The following is an 18,406-nucleotide window of genomic DNA, read 5'->3' as shown; positions in this document are numbered from 1 at the left end:
ACCTTAAACTTACACAAAATTATATGTCAATTGTATACAAATAAAGCTGGAGACAAGGTTTTTGAAGTTTTTTAAAACTTACTACAGGAGAAGGAAATGGCAACCCACTCCAGTATTCTTGCCTGGAAAATCCCATGAACGGAGGAGCCTGGTAGGCTAAAGTCCATGGGGTCGCAAAGAGTCAGACACGGTTGAGCGACTTCATTTTTTTTTTTCATTTTTGTGTGGTGGGCCCTGGAGGAAAAAGCCCCTGACGGGGGCTCACTTAACCTTGAATTAGGATACAGTTTCTTAGATATGGGACTTCCCTGGTGGCTCAGCAGTGAAGAATCCGCCTGCAATGCAGGAGACCTGGGTTCGATCCCTGGGTTGGGAAGATCCTCTGGAGAAGGGAACAGCTATCCACTTCAGTATTCTGGCTTGGAGAACTCCATGAGGCCACAAAGAGTTGGACACGACTGAGTGACTTTCACTTTCACTTTCTTAGATGTGATACCTATATCACAAACAACAAAAGAAAAAACAGATAAAGCGGACTTCTTCAAAATGAAAAATTTTGTTTGTGTCAAAGGGCACTATTAAAAATGAAAAGACAATCCACAGAAGAGGAAGAAATACTTGCAAATTATATATCTGATGAGGATTTACTCCTCAGAATATACAAAGAACTCTTATAATTCAGCAATAAAAGACAGCCCAATTAAAAAATGGACTAAGAATACAAGTAGACACTTCTCTAGAGAAGATATGCAAATGACCATTAAGCATATGAAAAGATGCTCAATATTATTAGTCATTAGGGAAATGCAAATTAAAATCACAATATCACCTCACACCCATTAGGATGGCCATTTTCACAAAAATGGACGTTGCTGACGAGGATGTGGAGAAATTGGAACCCTTACACGTTGGTGGGAATCTAAAAAAGTCTGGCACTTCTTCAAAATGTTAAATACAGAATTGCCACATTCAATATTTCTTCATAAGCAGGAATGTTCTTGGGATTAATACCTAGGGTTGTGATTGGGATGAAGCAGAAGTCGGGGGAAGAAATGAAGCTGGGACACAGGCCAGTGGCAGGCCCTTGGCTGACTTCATGGGGAGCTCTGGATCTGAAATGGCCCATCAGAGCTGTCCTGCACTGGACTAAAATAACTGATCCTTGTCCTTCCTCATGGATCAGTCATCAGATGGGACAGCCCCCCACTACCGCCACCAAAAGAGCACGACTGTATGCAAGGCAGCCCTCTGAGCTAAGATGGCCCCCAGAGGTGGCCTGTTGACCACCCTCCCAGCAGCCTAGGCAAGACCTAGGGCATCTGGGTGGTGCGACTATCTGTCCATCCTGCTGGTACTGAGGTATCTGTTGTTGTGGAGCAGAAGCACCCAAGACCCAGTGGAAGGGTGTGGGGTTCGGGAGGTGAGGTCAGGGTCGGAAAGATGCCAGCAGTAAGGGAACAAGGTCACAGCAATGACAGATGCCGGGACCTGCCCTGTGGAGGCAGCGCCTGGCCAAGGGATTGGGCAAGATGCTGATGGCCTCTGGGAGGCCTGGGGGCCTCTGCCGTGAGCTGGTCAGCTGATGTGCGCCTGGCACCCAAGTAAGGCTAGTGAGAGTTCTGCTGCGGGCTAGAGCCCCACGGGTCACGGCATTCTGCATTCAGTGACCCCCAGGGCTGCAGTAGGGCAGCCAGCTGGGCCGTTTGCCTGTGTGTGGGCGAGAGGTGGGGGGGTCCCGCCTCTCTGGGTGAAGGTGGTTAATCCACCCAGGGGAGGCTCTGAGCTATTTCCTGAATAAAGAACCCTTGGACAGTGTACGTACCTAAAGGCGAGGTATGTGAGTAACATGGTTCCAGAGACACTGCAGCGGCTCGTCTCCCAGGGAATGCTGGCAGAGCCAGGAGTCACCCCGAGCACGGCAGAGGGAAACTCATGTTCGGGCTGCAGCCCCCTGATCAGGCCTTTGACTAGCTGTGTGACTGTGGGCAAGGTCCTTGGCTTATCTGGTCTTAGTCTCCCCCACAGTTAAATGAGAAGGAACTTCCCTGGTAGTCCAATGGTTAAGAATCTGTCTGCCAATGTAGGGGACATGGGTTTGATCCCTGGTCTGGGAAGATCCCACATGCTGTGGAGAAACCAAGCCCGTACGCTACAACTGCTGAAGTCCACGTGCTCCAGAGCCCGTGCTCTGCAACAAGAGGAGCCACCACAATAAGAAGCACCACAAACAATACAAGTAGAGTAGCCCCTGCTCTCCACAACTAGAAAAAGCCTGCACACAGCATCGAAGGCCCAGCACAGCCAAAATAAACAAGTAAAGAAAATTTTTAAAACTTTTAAATGGGATGGGAAGCGTAGATAGCCTCACAGGTACATTCAGTGCTAATCCATGGGTTCATCAACCCAGCAGGAAGCTAGTCAGGGTGGGAAAGGTTCTGAGGCTTGTGCTCCCCTCCACCCAGAGGCCCCCAAAGGCAAACCAGGGCCGCCCGGGATGCTCACCACGTCTGAGCCCACCACACCCAGCTGCTCCCACTCTCTCGGGCTCTAGCTGCAAATTGGTTCCCATGATGAACACAAGCTGCCCAAATCACTCAGAGGATGGCTCGAGAAAAAGCAATTAAATGCTTTCTTAATTGTAGGATGGCAAGAGGTTAATGAGTTACTATAAAAACCAGTCCCTGCCATCTGGTGGCTGTCACCAAAGCCCACATGCAGGGAGCAGTCCCAATTTGTAAGACAGGATGACGGGATCACTCCAAGTCAGGAGAAGGGGTGGGACTCAAGAGCCAAGTGAGGCTGGGGGCCCAGAGCTGCAGAGCCCAGCACGGCCCAGCCAGCCTCCAGACGTCCCCGAACTGCGTGGAGCTTCAAAACCAAGTTGGAGGGAAATCAGATGGGGAGCCAAAATCTCTCATCAGATCCAACACTGGTCGTCTCTGGGATTCAGCTCTAGTGAGGGACGGCTGACAGCCACTTGCTCAGTGCTAGTCAGGAGGAGAGGAGCGAAAAGCGACAGATGAGAAAGAAGCCCGCCAAGGCGGAGGGAGGGACAGACAGAGGCAGGGACACAGACCCTGCAAAGACAAAGAGATGCAGACCAGCCCGGACAGACGGAGAGACAAAAGGGCAAGGATGGACTCTGAAACGCCAGAAACTGGAAAACGACAGTGACATAGACAGGCTGGGAATGTGAGAAGCCGATGAAAGGGCAGGTCATTTTTTAGAATCAGAAATGGGAAAGAACCTTTGAGGGATTTGCTTTGTTTTTGGGCACATGTGTTCTCTCCAATATTCTGCATCTCCCAGGCATCAAGGAGAATGCCTTCTCCCTTTGAGGATGTGAAGAGCAGGCATTCAGCAGAGCCAGCCTCAGCTCTGTGCCCCACCACCAACCACACACACACTCAGATATACACAGACCCACACCTAGGCACAGCCAGTTCTCACCAGTCAGGAGCCACCTCTCCCTGTGTGGAGGAGGTCATGGGTCTTAGGCTGTCTCTCCCCTTAGCTCTGGTTCCAAGTCCCATCTGCAGCCCCAAGCCTGGCAGAGGCAGGTCTGGTTTTCTGGTACAGAAGAAGGAAACCAGAAAGTTCGCATATCCCAAGGGCTGCAAAGCCTGTGATTTCTGGGAGACTAAACTCACTACTGGCCCTCTCTGTCATTTTCTAGAAATTGGCTGAGAAATACAGAGGTCACTCCTCACCTGTTCCTTCGGGTCAGACTATTTTTCCAGGGGGATTTCCCAGTGGCTCAGCAGTAAAGACCCTGCCTGTACTGCAGGAGCTGCAGGAGACGCAGTTTCGACTTCTGGGTCAGGAAGGTGCCCTGGAGGAGGGCATGGCAAACCCCTCCAGTATTCTGAAGAATGCCATGGACAGAGGAGCCTGGCGGGCTACTGTCCATGGGGCCACAGAGAGTTGGACATGACTGAAGCGACTGACCATGCATGCATACACCCATTCTTCCAGGATGAGACCTTGAGATAGTCACTTCCCGGGATTCTGGAAGTTTCCCCTCCCAGAGCAGGCTCTAACTGGCCATAGCAATAAAATAGCAACCAGCTTACAATGAGAAGATGGGAACGCCTCTTCCGGGTGTCACCCACTCCACCATCACTGCTTCCCAAATTTGAGGACCATGACAGCTTGCATCTGAAAGTCAAGATCTCAGCTTAAACGAAAACATCTATGGCTCAAAGTAAAAACAAAATAGGGATGTAGAGCTGGAAGGTTCCAGTATCTTCATTTTTCACATTCTCTTGAGTCCTTACTTTCCCTTTTCCTCTCTCCCACTCCATTGCCACTTGGCTGACCCATTTTCCGGAAGACTCTGTACCTGATGAACTGGAGACACAGGAAAAGTCTTGTTGACCCACCCACCTCATGTGTGCATGTGTGAGTGCTAAGTCGCTTCAGTTGTGCCCAACTCTTTGCAACTCCATGTACCACAGCGCCAAGCTCCCCTGTTTGTGGGATTTTGCAGGCGAGAATCCTGGAGTATTTGCCATGCCCTCCTGCAGGGCATCTTCCCAACCCAGGGATTGAACTCATCTCTCTTACCTCTCCTGCATTGGCAGGCGGGTTCTTTACTACTAGCACCACATGGGAAGCTCCTATCCATCTTACTAGGGGTTAGAAATCACCCTAAAATCTCTAGGGAAATTTAGGGAAGGGATTGCTGATGTTTCAGGGTAAAATTAAAGTTAGAAATTCCTTGTCTACACTTGGTGCCCAACTAGCACAAGAGTTGACCATAATTGTCTCTTTTACTTCCAGCAGTAAACCCAAATCCCAAGGCTGCCTCTAGCTGGCCCCACCTAGCCAGCTGGTGCGTCCCTTGAGGACTCATGTCACCTCTAAGTCTCCCAGCTTCGATCTGCCAGGTCTATGAAAAGCTCTCCTGATTCTGGTCTGGGCAGCAGCCAGGGTCCAGCAGCTGCAGGCCGCAGTGCCATTGGGTGACACCCAGGAGCCAGCAGGGCATCGGCAGTGGTTCTGAGAAGTGAGTTTGCCTGTGGTTCTTCCTTCTGTCCCTGTGCCTTTGGAAGGTCCCAGTATTTCTCTTCCTGGTGATTCTGTAAACCGCTCAATTGCTTTTCTGCTTCCAAAGAAAAAGAGCGGATAGGCACACACATGGGACAGAAACTGAGACACAAAGCTAGCAACACAGAGACAGAAAATGGAGACACCCTAATCCTTGGAACTGTCATTAAGCCATGGGCACTGGTCTCTCTCCCCCTTTGGCTTCCCTAGACCGAGCCTTCCATCCCCAATCATACTCCTGGGGGGCCCATGAGTTCAGAACCCCAGTGTCATCTGTGGCTTCAAACTTCACCTCTCAGGCTGGAAGAATTACCCAGTTCCTGCTCACTATTAGTCACCCTCTTTACACCCACTGCCCACACCTCCTCTGGCACAGAGAAAAATACACACATGCGCACACACCCCACACCTACCCCTCACATGACGACTGTGGCTCGAGTTCCACTCTTCTCATTTTCCAGAAGCCATTGTTAGGAGGAAATGCCTTCTGCTCCTCAGCCCCTGGTCTGCTCACGTTGAGCCCCCTCAGGACTGCAGGGCCACGGGCAGGAGAGCCAGGAGTGAGCGCAGATCAGCATTTCCAGCCCGAGCTGTTACACAGAGACAAATCAAATGCCGTAGATGTCTACTCCATTATTTTAAACGGTGGGAAAATCAGCACCCCAAACTTGGACCCGAAGGTTTTTCTTTAACTTATTTCTCCTCAGGGGTAATTTTCACTCAAGTATGACATGTACCCAGCCAAGGAGCAACCCCCAAGATATTGGAGGCCCCTCAGTTCCTTTTGAGCCACCACCCCATCTTCTTCTTGGGTGCTGCTTTGTTAAAAAGGGTAATTCAACATAATTTTGAATGAATGAATGAATCAGAGGAAAGAGTTCGGGATAGAGGACGGAGAGTGAACATGTCAGGGAACTTTAATAAGCTCAGCCCTATGAGAAAACAAATGGAATAAACCACCAAAGGATAACTCGAAAGCAAAATAATGTACAAGCAAACACAAGGCTGAGGGAACATTCTGTGCTCACCCAGAATGTCAGGGCACTCAGAGGAAAGGACAGATTATTGCTGGAAGGGGATGTCAAAATGTGTGTGTCCCCCAGGACCGAGTGCCATGGTGACTTGCTCTGGGCAGCTGCCACCCCCTCCCTCACAACAGTGTCCCAGTCAGTCAGTCAGTCACGACTGCCCCATCCATCTGAAAGCCTGTCAGCTATCCTGCGCTGGCTACTATCTACACGGCTGTCACCCTGCGAGTCTCTGCGGTAGCAGCTGAGAACATGGGCTCTGAGGGAGAAGGCTTGTGGTTTGAGTCCTGGCTTAGCTGCTTGCTGGCACTGCTCACCTTCTCTGGGTTCCAGTTTAAAATGAGAATCAAAACAGTGTTTTTGAGCGGATTAGATAAATTGATCCATATGAAGGTATATTGGTCCACGTTCAGCCAAGAAATAAAACCAGCAGGAGATATATACCAAGAGGCTTGTTGCAAGGAATTGGCTTATGAGATTGTGGGGCTGGCTGGGTGAGTCAGAAATCCACAGGGGAGGCCCTTAGGAAGAGCAGGCTGGAACTCAGACCCAGCTATAGGCCCCAGGCAGGATTTCTTCCCCTTCAGGGAACCCTCAGCTCTGCTCTTACAACCTTTGAACTGATGGAATCAGGCCCATCTGGGTTGCCTTGGATCATCTCCTTTACTTAAAGTCACTGGTTTGGGACTTTAAGGACACCTACCTTCACAGCTTCCAGATAATGCTAGTGGTCAAGAAACCGTCTGCCAGTGCAAGAGACTTAAGAGGTGCAGGTTTCATCCCTGGGTCAGCAAGATGCCCTGGAGGAGGGCAGGCCACCCACTCTAGTATTCTTGCCTGGAGAATCCCAGGGACAGTGGGGCCTGGTGGGCTATGGCCCACAGGGTAACAAAGAGTCAGACACAAATGAAGCAACTTAGCACACACACGCCTTCATAGCAGTACCTAAATTAGCATTTGATTGAATAGCTGGAGACTCAGGTCTAGGCAAAGCGATAAATAAAACTGCCCATCACAGAAGGGTGAGCACTGTGTCTGGCTCCTGGTAACTCTCCATCACTCAATAACATACAGCTTTTTTTTTTTTTTTTTTTTTTTAAGAATTCTAAAGCATCTACTGTGAAGTTGACATAATGAGTCTAGGTTCCCCCCTTTTTAGCCTCCATCTTACATGCCCCATAGCATCCTCTTCCTGACCCTCAAATCTTCTTCCAAAGAAGGCTGAAGACTCACTCAAGGAACCAAAAGGAAGGTGTGTTGTTGCTCGGTTGCTAAGTCATGTCTGACTCTTTGCAATCCCATGGACGGAAGCAACCCCCTTTTATTCATTCTCTCAGCAGACACGCCAAACCAGCCCAGTGCCAGGTGCTGTACATACAAATACAGGTACAAGTCAGTCCCCACCCTCCTGGAGGCTGTATGCAGCAACCCACTTTCCTGGGTTCCTCATCTCTGGTCACACAGCCCCACCAGGCCTGTGATGGGCCTGCTCTATAGATGTCCTACATCAGCACCTGGCCTGTGTCAACACCTGGCCTAGCCAAGAGGGCAGAAATCCAGCCCAAGCTCTGAACTAGGCACCTACCCAGAGGGAGCTTTTTCTAAATCACTCGAAGAAGCCAAGAAGCTAGTGGTACCCTGTAGTTCATTAAACCACATACATCAACAGAGGGGAGATGCTCCCCTGGGGGTCATGTGTTATTTTACATGGGACATTTCATTTCCCCATCACAGGGCACACATGAGATGCAGTAAGGAACTCAGTCCCCCAGAGCTCTTTCCGCTCCTGTTCTGGTCTGCAGGCCCCTCTCAGGTGTCCTCTGTCCTCTCTTGCTCACTCCCAGCTCCCGCCACTCTGTCTCTTCCAATCCCCAGAGAGGTGATGTCCTGTCCAGTGGCCACTGATCCCACTCCTCCATTCTAGCCTGAAGCTGCCCTGCTCAATGGCATGGGGATGCTGTCTATAACCTTGGCCTGACCTGTCCCAGGCGTGTGGTTCTCCTGCCACTCTACCCTCATCCAGTCCTCATCTGCCCTTGCAGAACCCACAATGGTCCCGAAAGCACCACCCCACTGCCCTGGACTCAAATACTCTCCAAGAGCTCAACTTTCTACATGAGCCTGGACAGGTTAATAAACCTCTCTGAACTAGAATTCCTCCTATGAAAAATAGATACTATCATAAAACCCCTTTCAAGGAGTTGTCTTGAGATACAAGTAAAATAATGTATATGAAATGCCTGACACATGAAATCCAGTCCATTTCCTGAATGCCCAACCTCCCTGGCCAGCTTTTGCTGCCCATCCTCCCTACAAAGAGATCAAAAGAGGCAATTCTAAAGGAAATCAACCTTAATTATTTATTGGAGGACTGTTGCTGAAGCTGAAGCTCTAATACTTTGGCTACCTGATGTGTAGAGCCGATTCATTGGAAAAGAATCTGATGCTGGGGAAGATTGAAGGCAAAACGAGAAGGAGCAGAGAATAAAATGGTTAGACAGCATCACCAACTCAAAGGACACGAGTTTGAGCAAACTCTGGGGGATAATGAAGGACAGGGAAGCCTGGCATGCTGCAGTCCATGGGGTCACGAAGAGTCAGACACAGCTTAGCAACTGAGCAACACAACTTCCTCCAAGCTTATAAGACACACATCAGGTATGTGAAACCCACACCTAACCCATCTGGTGTCATGGCATCCTAGCTCCAGCTCGCCAGACTCCAGGAAACCACAGCACTGGGAGAAAGAATCTGTTTGCCTTCACATCTGCTGGGGAAGGCCTCCCACCCATAAGGGGAACCTGGAATAACAAGCAGGGTTTGCACTGGCAGAGTTGCGATCAAAGGGAGACTCTGGGGAGTTAATGACAAGGAACTCATTTCATGGGAGAATGAGAAGCAGATGTTGCCTTCCCCTCCCCCAACCTGCCCATGACCCCAGCAATATGGGGGGGGGGCGTGGTACAGAGGACCCCAATCTATATGAACCCTAGCACAGAGGAAGCATTCTGTCACCTGTCAAGCACTGTATTAATGTTAGTCACTGTATTATAACTTAATTCCTCCCAGCTCCTCAGAAATGCAGCACCCCAGGGAGGACTGTCCTGGTTATCTCCACCTGTCCTTAGGGCAATCTGCCTTTCCTCTAGAAGGAGCACATCGGCCAAGGAACTTCCACATGTGGGGCCCTCAGGACCCCAGCCTTCCTAGAGCAAGACCAAACACGGAATCTAATTCCGGGCCCCATAGAGATTTGTGAAAGTGTTAGTCGCTCAGTTGTGTCTGACTCTGTTACCCTGAGGACTGTAGCCTGCCAGGCTCCTCTGACAATGGGATTCTTCAGGTAGGAATACTGGAGTGGGTTGCCATTCCCTTCTCCAGGGGATTTTTCCCACCTAGGGATCGGACTTGGGTCTCTTGGATTGCAGGCAGATTGTTTACCATCTGAGCCACCAGGAGCTGGATAATTCTTGGTTTGTAGATCTTCCCTGGTGGCTCATCAGCAAAGAATTCCTCTGTCAGTGCAGGAGACATGAGTTCGATCCCTGGGTCAGGAAGATCCCCTGGAGAAGGGAATGACAACCCACTCCAGTATTCTTGCCTGAAGAATCCCATGGACAGAGGAGCCTGGCAGGCTACAATCCACGGGGTCACAGAGTCAGATACAACTTAGCAACTAAACAACAACAGCAATGCTTGGTCTGTAGCATATTCAGAGCCTTCCTTGCCTACCCCTCCCTGGATGCCAGTAGCACCCCCTCCCCTGCAATAAGAACTAAAAGTGTCTCCAGACATCGCCAGATGTCCCTAGGAAGCAAAATCACCCTCGAGTGAGAACCACTGGTCAAGAGCTGTCCAAGCTGCTTAGACGTGGCCTCATTAGGTTCCACGGCCCGGCTGCCCACTGCTTTCCAGCCGTGGCCCTGGCCTCCGCTCTGCACTTATACCAGACAGTCCATAGAGCACAAGTGCCTGCTGTGTCCAGGGTCTCCTTCTGAGTCCAGTGGCTGGAGGTCTTGTGACCCTGGGACTCTGGCCACCAGCAAATGGACAGGATCTCCATCCTAGAACAGCTCCTGCGACATCACTTGTCTGGGTTGGAGCTCTTCAACTTCGTGCTGACTCCCCACCCCAACCAGGCTTGCTCTGGGTTTGGGGGATTAGAGTAGGATGTCATGGTAACAAGATGCTGGGAAGAAAACAAGGAGAGAAATAAATCCAGCATGGACCATGGAACAGGAGGTCCCAGCTTCCCCAGCTTCCCAGAACCAGCCAGATGACCAGTTCACTCCCATAGCTCTATAACTCTGCCTTTTCTATGGTGACGACATCCTACCTTTTAAGTCATTTTTAAAGTCTTTATTTAAAGTAATATATCTACTGCTAAGTACGAACTATCAAAAGCTAAATTTCCCAAACTGGGATTTTTTATTTCTTGTGTGAACTGGATATAATATTTTTCAAGGATATATTTTTGTTACAAAACCAAATTTGGCCATTTTTATTTCATTCAAATCAAGTGGGCATGGGTAATACAACAAAAGAAGGAAACTAAACAGCTAGTTTTATTGTTTTTTTAATATCATCCTGTTTTTCAAGAAAATAAACCAAGCTACTCTCTCTGCCCGTTCAGTCACTCCTGCCAAATTTATTTTTCTATAATTACTGTAATGGAAACACACATATAAACAATATATATTATATTTGTAGTCACATGTATTTTCATCAAAAGGTTATATCTTTCTGCACGTTGGTGTGTCACTCAGCACAGCTTACATCAGTGACCCCCTTCCTGGTTGGTGTCTCAGGAGCCTCACTGCCCAGTTCAAATACCAGCTCTGACTTCTCTCAGCTGTGTGATCTTGTGGAGGTTAATAACCTCTCTGTGGCTCTTCTGCAGTGTGTGTGTGATGACGACGTTGTCTACTTGATAAAGTGCTGAGTGGGTTCAACAAGCTCGTGTATCGCAGCGGTCTTTAAGCTTTAACCAGGGACTGGTTTAATGGAAAACAATTTTTCCTCTGATGATGGGGGGGAATGGTTTGGGGATGATTCGAGTGCATTACACTTATTATGTCACCGCTGATCTGACAAGAGGCAGGGCTATAATGCGAGCAATGGGGAGCAGCTGTAAACACAGATGAAGCGTCACTTACTCACCCAGCCCACCACTCACCTCTTGCTGTGCAGACCGGTTCCTAACAGGGGCAGGTACTGCTCAGTGGCCCGGGGCAGAGATCGGAGACCCTGAGGTATGGGACGCACTCAGAACAGCGCCTAGACCACAGCAAATGCTCAGAAAAATGTTGCCTCCTGCCACACTGTGATTCCGCTACACAGCAAGACCATGCTCTGCCATGGAAATTTAAACTTTCTTTAAAAGTTTGCTCTTATAAGCCATGATGCAATGAATGCCCTTGTACTTACATCTTTACTCATTCATGCCATGATTTTGGAGGATAAATTCCTAGAGAAGAGACCACTGGGTTATTCAATAAGCTCTGTTTAAATTTATGTGAAAGTCAATCAGTCGTGTCTGACTCTTTGCGACCCCCATGGACTATACAGTCCATGGAATTCTCCAGGCCAGTACTGGAGTGGGTAGCCTTTCCCTTCTCCAGGGGATCTTCCCAAACCAGGGATCAAACCCAGGTCTCCCACATTGCAGGTAGATTCTTTACTGGCTAAACCATCAGGGAAGCCCATATCTATTGACAAATTACTCTCTTTTAAAAGAGTGTGGGGGTTTTCGTTCCGACCAACAGCGTGTGAGAGCTCACGTCTTCACTCTCGGCTCTGGATGGGCAAGAATAAAAACAAAGCCACGATGTTGCTTTCCTTCAAACTTTCTTAGTTATTTGTGAAAAAACAAAGATTTTTCTCCCAGTTTTAGAGGTCAAATAATTTAATATTTTTCCTCTTTAATGGACCATTCGTATAGTGTGCGTGTGTGAACTGCCCATTTGTCCACTTATGTTGCTTCTGATTGATTTGAAGAAATGCTTGCTACGGTATGGATATTTACAGCTTTCCTGATAGAATGTGTATCAAATACTTCCTCCCAAGCTGTCATTTATGTATTTATGTTTTGGTTTATTTATGGTGCTTTTCACAGTACAGTTTTGTTTTGCTTTTTAAGATTTTTATGTGGTCCAATCTGCCAAACTTTTCCTTTTTTTGACCTCTGGGTTTGCCACCAAACTTAGAAAGGCCCCAAGATATAGAGATACAAAGATCAAGACTAAAGTATATGACGTGTGCCTTCCGCCTGGCCTTATAAGACTACATATGTGAGATTATCTGTAAACCTGCATTAGAGGAGGATGACAGCTTAGGTTATATGTCTTACATATACATAGTCCTATATTGTCTTTTAATTTGTTAATATTTTATATTTAATGAGCAAATCTTTAATCTACCTGGGACATGTTACCTTGCGGCTAGTGTGAAGCAGGTACCTAATTTTATCCTCTTGCAAATGGCTAGTGATTCCTGCTATGGTTCAAAGTGTCTTTGACTTCCAAGTGGTTCACCTGAAGGACTAAGGGTCTCTGATCTTGAGTCAGTCTTGCCTGGAAGAAATGGAGCTGGAAAGGGAGTGGTTCTTTCCTCCTCTTTACCCACTCACTCTCTACCTGGATCACCTCCCTCTGTGACAGCAGGTGTCAACGAGGCTCTTCCATTCAGAGGGCAGGGCCAGGTGGGTGGGCAGGCTGCCAAGGGGGCTGTGAATACTCCATCACTGAGCATGGCATTCAGGGAATGGTAAGAGCTGAGCTATGGTTATCCTGGGACCATAGTGACTTATGTGCCCAGAGAAATCATTTTCATGGAAGATGCATTTTAGGCAGAGTGGAGGCTCCAGTGACCTTTATATCATCTGTTCCCAGGTTTCAGTGAATTTACACACACTGGCTTCCCACAATGGAAAGAAATCTAATTACTGGTGGAATAACTTACAGGTAAGGGGACCTCCAGCGTGCACCTACCAGGCTATAAATCCTTAGAGCTAGATTCCAAGGAAAGTAAACTAGTTCTCAGACCAGGATGCTTCACGGGGCTGACATTCTTCCTAGCCAAAGTGTGGGCAGGAGAGCAGGTGGGCTTTAGCAGAACAGCGTGTTATCAGGGCCCAGAAAATGGATCACAGCCTTGTCTAACTCAATGAAAATATGAGCCATACCATGTAGGGCCACCCAAGATGGACAGGTCATGGTAAAGAGTTCTGACAAAATGTGGTCCACTGGAGAAGGGAATGGCAAACCACTTCAGTATTCTCGCCTTGAGAACCCCATGAACAGTATGAACAGGCAAAAATATAGGACACTGAAAGATGAACTCCCCAGGTCAGTAGGTGCCTAATATGGTACTGGAGATCAGTGGACAAATAACTCCAGAAAGAATGAAGAGACAGCACCAAAGCAAAAACAACACCCAGTTGTGGATGTGACTGATGATGGAAGTAAAGTCTGATGCTATGAAAAGCAATATTGCATAGGAACCTGGTCCATGAATCAAGGCAAATTGAAAGTGGTCAAACAGGAGATGGCAAGTGTGAACATCGACATTTTAGGAATCAGCGAACTAAAATGGATTGGAAAGGGTGAATTTAACTCAGACGACCATCGTATCTACTACTGTGGGCAAGACTTCCTTAGAAAAAATGGAGTGCCCATCATAGTCAACAAAAGAGTCTGAAATGCAGTACTTGAATGCAATCTCAAAAATGGCAGAATGATCTCTGTCCATTTCCAAGGCAAACCATTCAGTATCACAGTAATCCAAGTCTATGACCCCACCAGTAATGCTGAAGAAGCTGAAGTTAAACAGTTCTATGAAGACCTACAAGACCTTCTAGAACTAACACCCAAAAAAGATGTCCTTGCCATTATAGAGGACTGGAATGCAAAAGTAGGAAGTCAAGAAATACCTAGAGTAACAGGCAAATTTGGCCTTGGAGTACAAAACGAAGCAGGGCAAAGGCTAATAGAGTTTTGCAAAGGGAACACACTGTTCATAACAAACACCCTCTTCCAATAACACAAGAGAAGACTCTGCACATGGACATCACCAGATGGTCAATACCCAAATCAGATTGAATATATTCTTTGCAGCCAAAGATGGAAAAGCTCTATACAGTCAGCCAAAACAAGACCAGGAGCTGACTGTGGCTCAGATCATGAACTCCTTATTGCCAAATTCAGACTTAAATTTAAGAAAGCAGGGAAGACCACTAGACCATTCAGGTATGACCTAAACCAAATCCCTTACAGTTATACAGTGGAAATGACAAATAGATTCAAGGGATTGGATCTGATAGACAGAGTGCCTGAAGAACTATGGACAGAAGTCCGTGACATTGTACAGGAGGTAGGGATCAGGACCATCCACAAGAAAAAGAAATGCAAAAAGGCAAAATGGTTTTCTGAGGAGGCCTTACATATAGCTGTGAAAAGAAAAGAAGCAAAAGGCAAAGGAGAAAAGGAAAGATAAACACATTTAAATGCAGAGTTCCAAAGAATAGCGAGGATAGATAAGAAAACCTTCCTCAGTGATCAATGCAAAGAAATAGAGGAAAACAATAGAATGGAAAGACTAAGATCTCAAGAAAATTAGAGATACCAAGGGAACATTTCATGCAAATATGGGCAAAATAAAGGACAGAAACGGTATGAACCTAACAGAAGCAGAAGATATTAAGAAGAGGTGGCAAGAATACACAGAAGAACTATACAAAAATGATCTTCATGACCCAGATAATCATAATGGTGTGATCACTCACCTAGAACCAGACATCCTGGAATGTGAAGTCAAGTGAGCCTTAGGAAGCATCACTACGAACAAAGCTAATGGAGGTGATGGAATTCCAGTTGAGCTATTTCAAATCCTAAAAGATGATGGTGTGAAAGTGCTGCACCCAATATGCCAGCAAATTTGGAAAACTCAGCAGTGGCCACAGGACTAGAAAAGGTTAGTTTTCACTCCGATCCCAAAGAAAGGCAATGTCAAAGAATGTTCAAACTACTGCACAATTGCACTCATCTCACACACTAGCAAAGTCATGTTCAAAGTTCTCCAAGCTAGGATTCAACTGTATGTGAATCGTGAACTTCCAAATGTTCAAGTTGGACTAAGAAAAGGCAGAGGAACCAGAGATCAAATTGCCAACATCCGTTGGATCATCAAAAAACCAAGAGAATTCCAGTAAAACATTGACTTTTGCTTTATTGACTACGCTAGAGCCTTTGACTATGTGGATCACAACAAACTGTGGAAAATTCTTAAAGAGATGGGCATATCAGATCATTTGACCTGCCTCCTGAGAAATCTGTATGCAGATCAGGAAGCAACAGAACTGGACATGGAACAACAGACTGGTTCCAAATCAGGAAAGGAGTATGTCAAGACTGTATAATTTCACCCTGCTTATTTAACTTACATGCAGATGAGAAACACTGGGCTGGATGAAGCACAAGCTGGAATCAAGATTGCCAAGAGAAATATCAATAACCTCAGATATGCAGATGACACCACCCTTGTGGCAGAAAGCAAAGAAAAACTAAAGAGCCTCTTGATGAAAGTGAAAGAGGAGAGTGAAAAAGTTAACTTAAAACTCAACATTCAGAAAAATAAGATCATGGCATCCGGTCCCATCACTTCATGGCAAATAGATGGGGAAAAAACGGAAACAGTGACAGACTTTATTTTCTTGGGCTCCAAAATCACTGCAGATGGTGCTGCAGCCATGAAATTAAAAGACTCTTGTTCCTTGGAAGAAAAGTTATGACCAACCTAGACAGCATACGAAAAAGCAGAGACATTACTTTGCCAACAATGGTCCATCTAGTCAAATCTATGGTTTTTCCAGGAGTCATGTATGGATGTGAGAGTTGGACTATAAAGAAAGCTGCGTGCCAAAGAATCAGTGCTTTTGAACTGTTGGAAAAGTGTTGGAGAAGACTCTTGAGAGTCCCTTGGACTGCAAGGAGATCCAACAAGTCCATCCTAAAGGAAATCAGTCCTGAATATTCCTTGGAAGGACTGATGCTAAAGCTGAAACTCCAATACTTTGGCCACCTGATGCGAAGACCTGACTCATTTGAAAAGACCCTGATGCTGGGAAAGATTGAAGCTGGGAGGAGAAGGGGATGACAGAGGATGACATGGTTGGATGGCATCACTGACTCGATGGACATGAATTTGAATAAACTCTGGGAGTTGGTGATGGACAGGGAAGCCTGGCATGCTGCAGTCCATGTGGTCGCAAAGAGTCAGACAGACATGAGTGACTGAACTGAACTGAGAAAATGGTAGGACATCAAAATACCTGAATTTTTCCTTCTAGTAACCACCAGGATGACTTTAGCCTCTTGTTTAATGTCTTTAGTTTCTCTGTCCCGAAACATGGGTAAACATGTATGAAGCCACAACCAAGGGACTATGCTACGGGTTTTAAATACAAATCTCCAATTTTCACAAGGCTGGAAAGTAGGAATGAGTAGTCCTGTTTTAAACTTGTCAAAACAGTTTCAAAGAGGTTCAGGAAATTTGCCTGGAGTGACCTTTCTGGAAGGTTGCAGAGCTAAAACTGAAACCCCTTGCCAAGCCCACACTTGACCGCCTTCCCAGCATCCGTGTTCCCAGCTTGGTGTGTAGACACCCGAGGGTTGCATGCAGGAGGTTTTTCCAGGCTTCCCACAGAGGCCACTGGGGAGGCTCCTAGGGCTCTTCCCTCCCTTGGCCTTGGCCTTGGTGTGGCCTTGGCCCTGGTGACACGGGCACACTGAACCAGCTGTGCCCTGGTCCACATGACTGCCGGGCACTTGCTCCACACCAGAACGCAGGGCCTTCTAGAACTGTGCATAAAGAGGGGAGGAATGGGAGTAATATGTACACTACCGTGTGTAAAATGGGTCGCTAGTGGGAAGCTTCTGTGCAACACAGGGAGCTCAGTTCAGGTCAGTCCAGTTGCTCAGTCGTGTCCAACTCTTGGCGACCCCATGAACCACAGCACACCAGGCCTCCCTGTCCATCATCAACTCCCGGAGTCTACTCAAACTCACATACACCAAGTCGGTGATGCCATCCAACCATCTCATCCTCTGTTGTCCCCTTCTCCTCCTGCCCTCAATCTTTTCCAGCATCAGAGTCTTTTCAAATAAGTCAGCTCTTCACATCAGGTGGCCAAAGTATTGGAGTTTCCACTTCAACATCAGTCCTTCCAATGAACACTCAGGACTGATCTCCTTTAGGATAGACTGCCCTGTAAAGACACAGAGGGGTAGGTTGGGGGGTGGGTTGAGAAGGAGGCTCAGAGGGAGGGATATATGTATACACGTAGCTAATTCACACTGTTTTATAGCAGAAACTAACACAACATTGTAAAGAAATCATCCTCCAATTCAAAAGACAAAAAACATATAACATATTATTGACAGCTTACAGTGAATGGTGTTGGATTCATGATCTCTGAAGAAGATTTAACTTCTGGACCAGGGACCAGGCTTGATGACTCAAGAGCTTTTGTGTAGCAGAGTTTTATTAAAGTATAAAAAAGGACAGAGAAAGCTTCTGATAGACATCACAAGGGGGATGGAAAGTGCCCCCAGTCCCTAGTCTTAGCAAGGGAATTATATTCTTTTTAATTGCTTATTACAATAAATCAAAAGAATATCTCAAGGTTGTAAAGATCTTACTAGACCCACTCCCATAGCATACATTTTAAGATAACAGGATCAGTCAGAAGGTTTTCAGGAAGGAGAAACATGTCCTCAAGCAGTATACATTATTGTTATATAATCCTTACTAAAGAATGTAGGAAAAAACATTTGTCCTTTCCTCCTCCTTGAGAACTCCAGACCCCTATCTCTTCCTTGAGAGTCCAGACCCCTTTCTCCTCTTTGGCACCCCGGACTTCTTATCAACCTGCCTAGGAATTGACTCTCTCATTATTTACAAAATGCAATCAGAAAAATAAAAAGAGGGGAGGAAACAGGCCTGCCTGCACCTGGGGGCCCCACACCGCATGTCTCCATGAGCAAAAGCTAAACCACCAGCCAACTGCTACATCAGGTATGATGCTCTATGCTCTACCTTGACAAAAACATCTCCATAATAAGACATAAAAAATTAATAAAGTTGTGGCTTTTATATGACTGAAAGCTTTCCATCAAAGACAAACAAACCTAATTATTACTGTGTGTGCCTGGGTTTTCCATTAATGGGCTGGTGATATTCAGATAAGCATTAAAATAAAGACAGCCATAGCTCATGTTTTATTTTATATTTATTTCATTTATTTTTTGCCATCACTTCAGCAAAATCTCTAA

General features: G+C 46.8%; 1 long non-coding RNA gene across 2 annotated transcripts; it reads right to left on the bottom strand.

Moving 5' to 3' along the window:
• Nucleotides 461-6,878, bottom strand: LOC106502528. Of its 2 annotated transcripts, none has more exons than XR_001918593.1 (3): nt 5,463-6,878; nt 3,451-3,570; nt 461-496 (listed from the first exon to the last, which is right to left on the bottom strand). It is a non-coding gene; the product is annotated as an uncharacterized LOC106502528 (long non-coding RNA). The 2 variants fall into 2 exon arrangements; XR_001296147.2 differs by lacking the exon at nt 5,463-6,878 and adding an exon at nt 4,074-4,511.

Source organism: Capra hircus, chromosome 10 (genome assembly GCF_001704415.2).
Source record: "Capra hircus breed San Clemente chromosome 10, ASM170441v1, whole genome shotgun sequence".
NCBI lineage: Eukaryota > Metazoa > Chordata > Mammalia > Artiodactyla > Bovidae > Capra > Capra hircus.
This window is presented reverse-complemented; position numbering and strand designations above follow the sequence as displayed.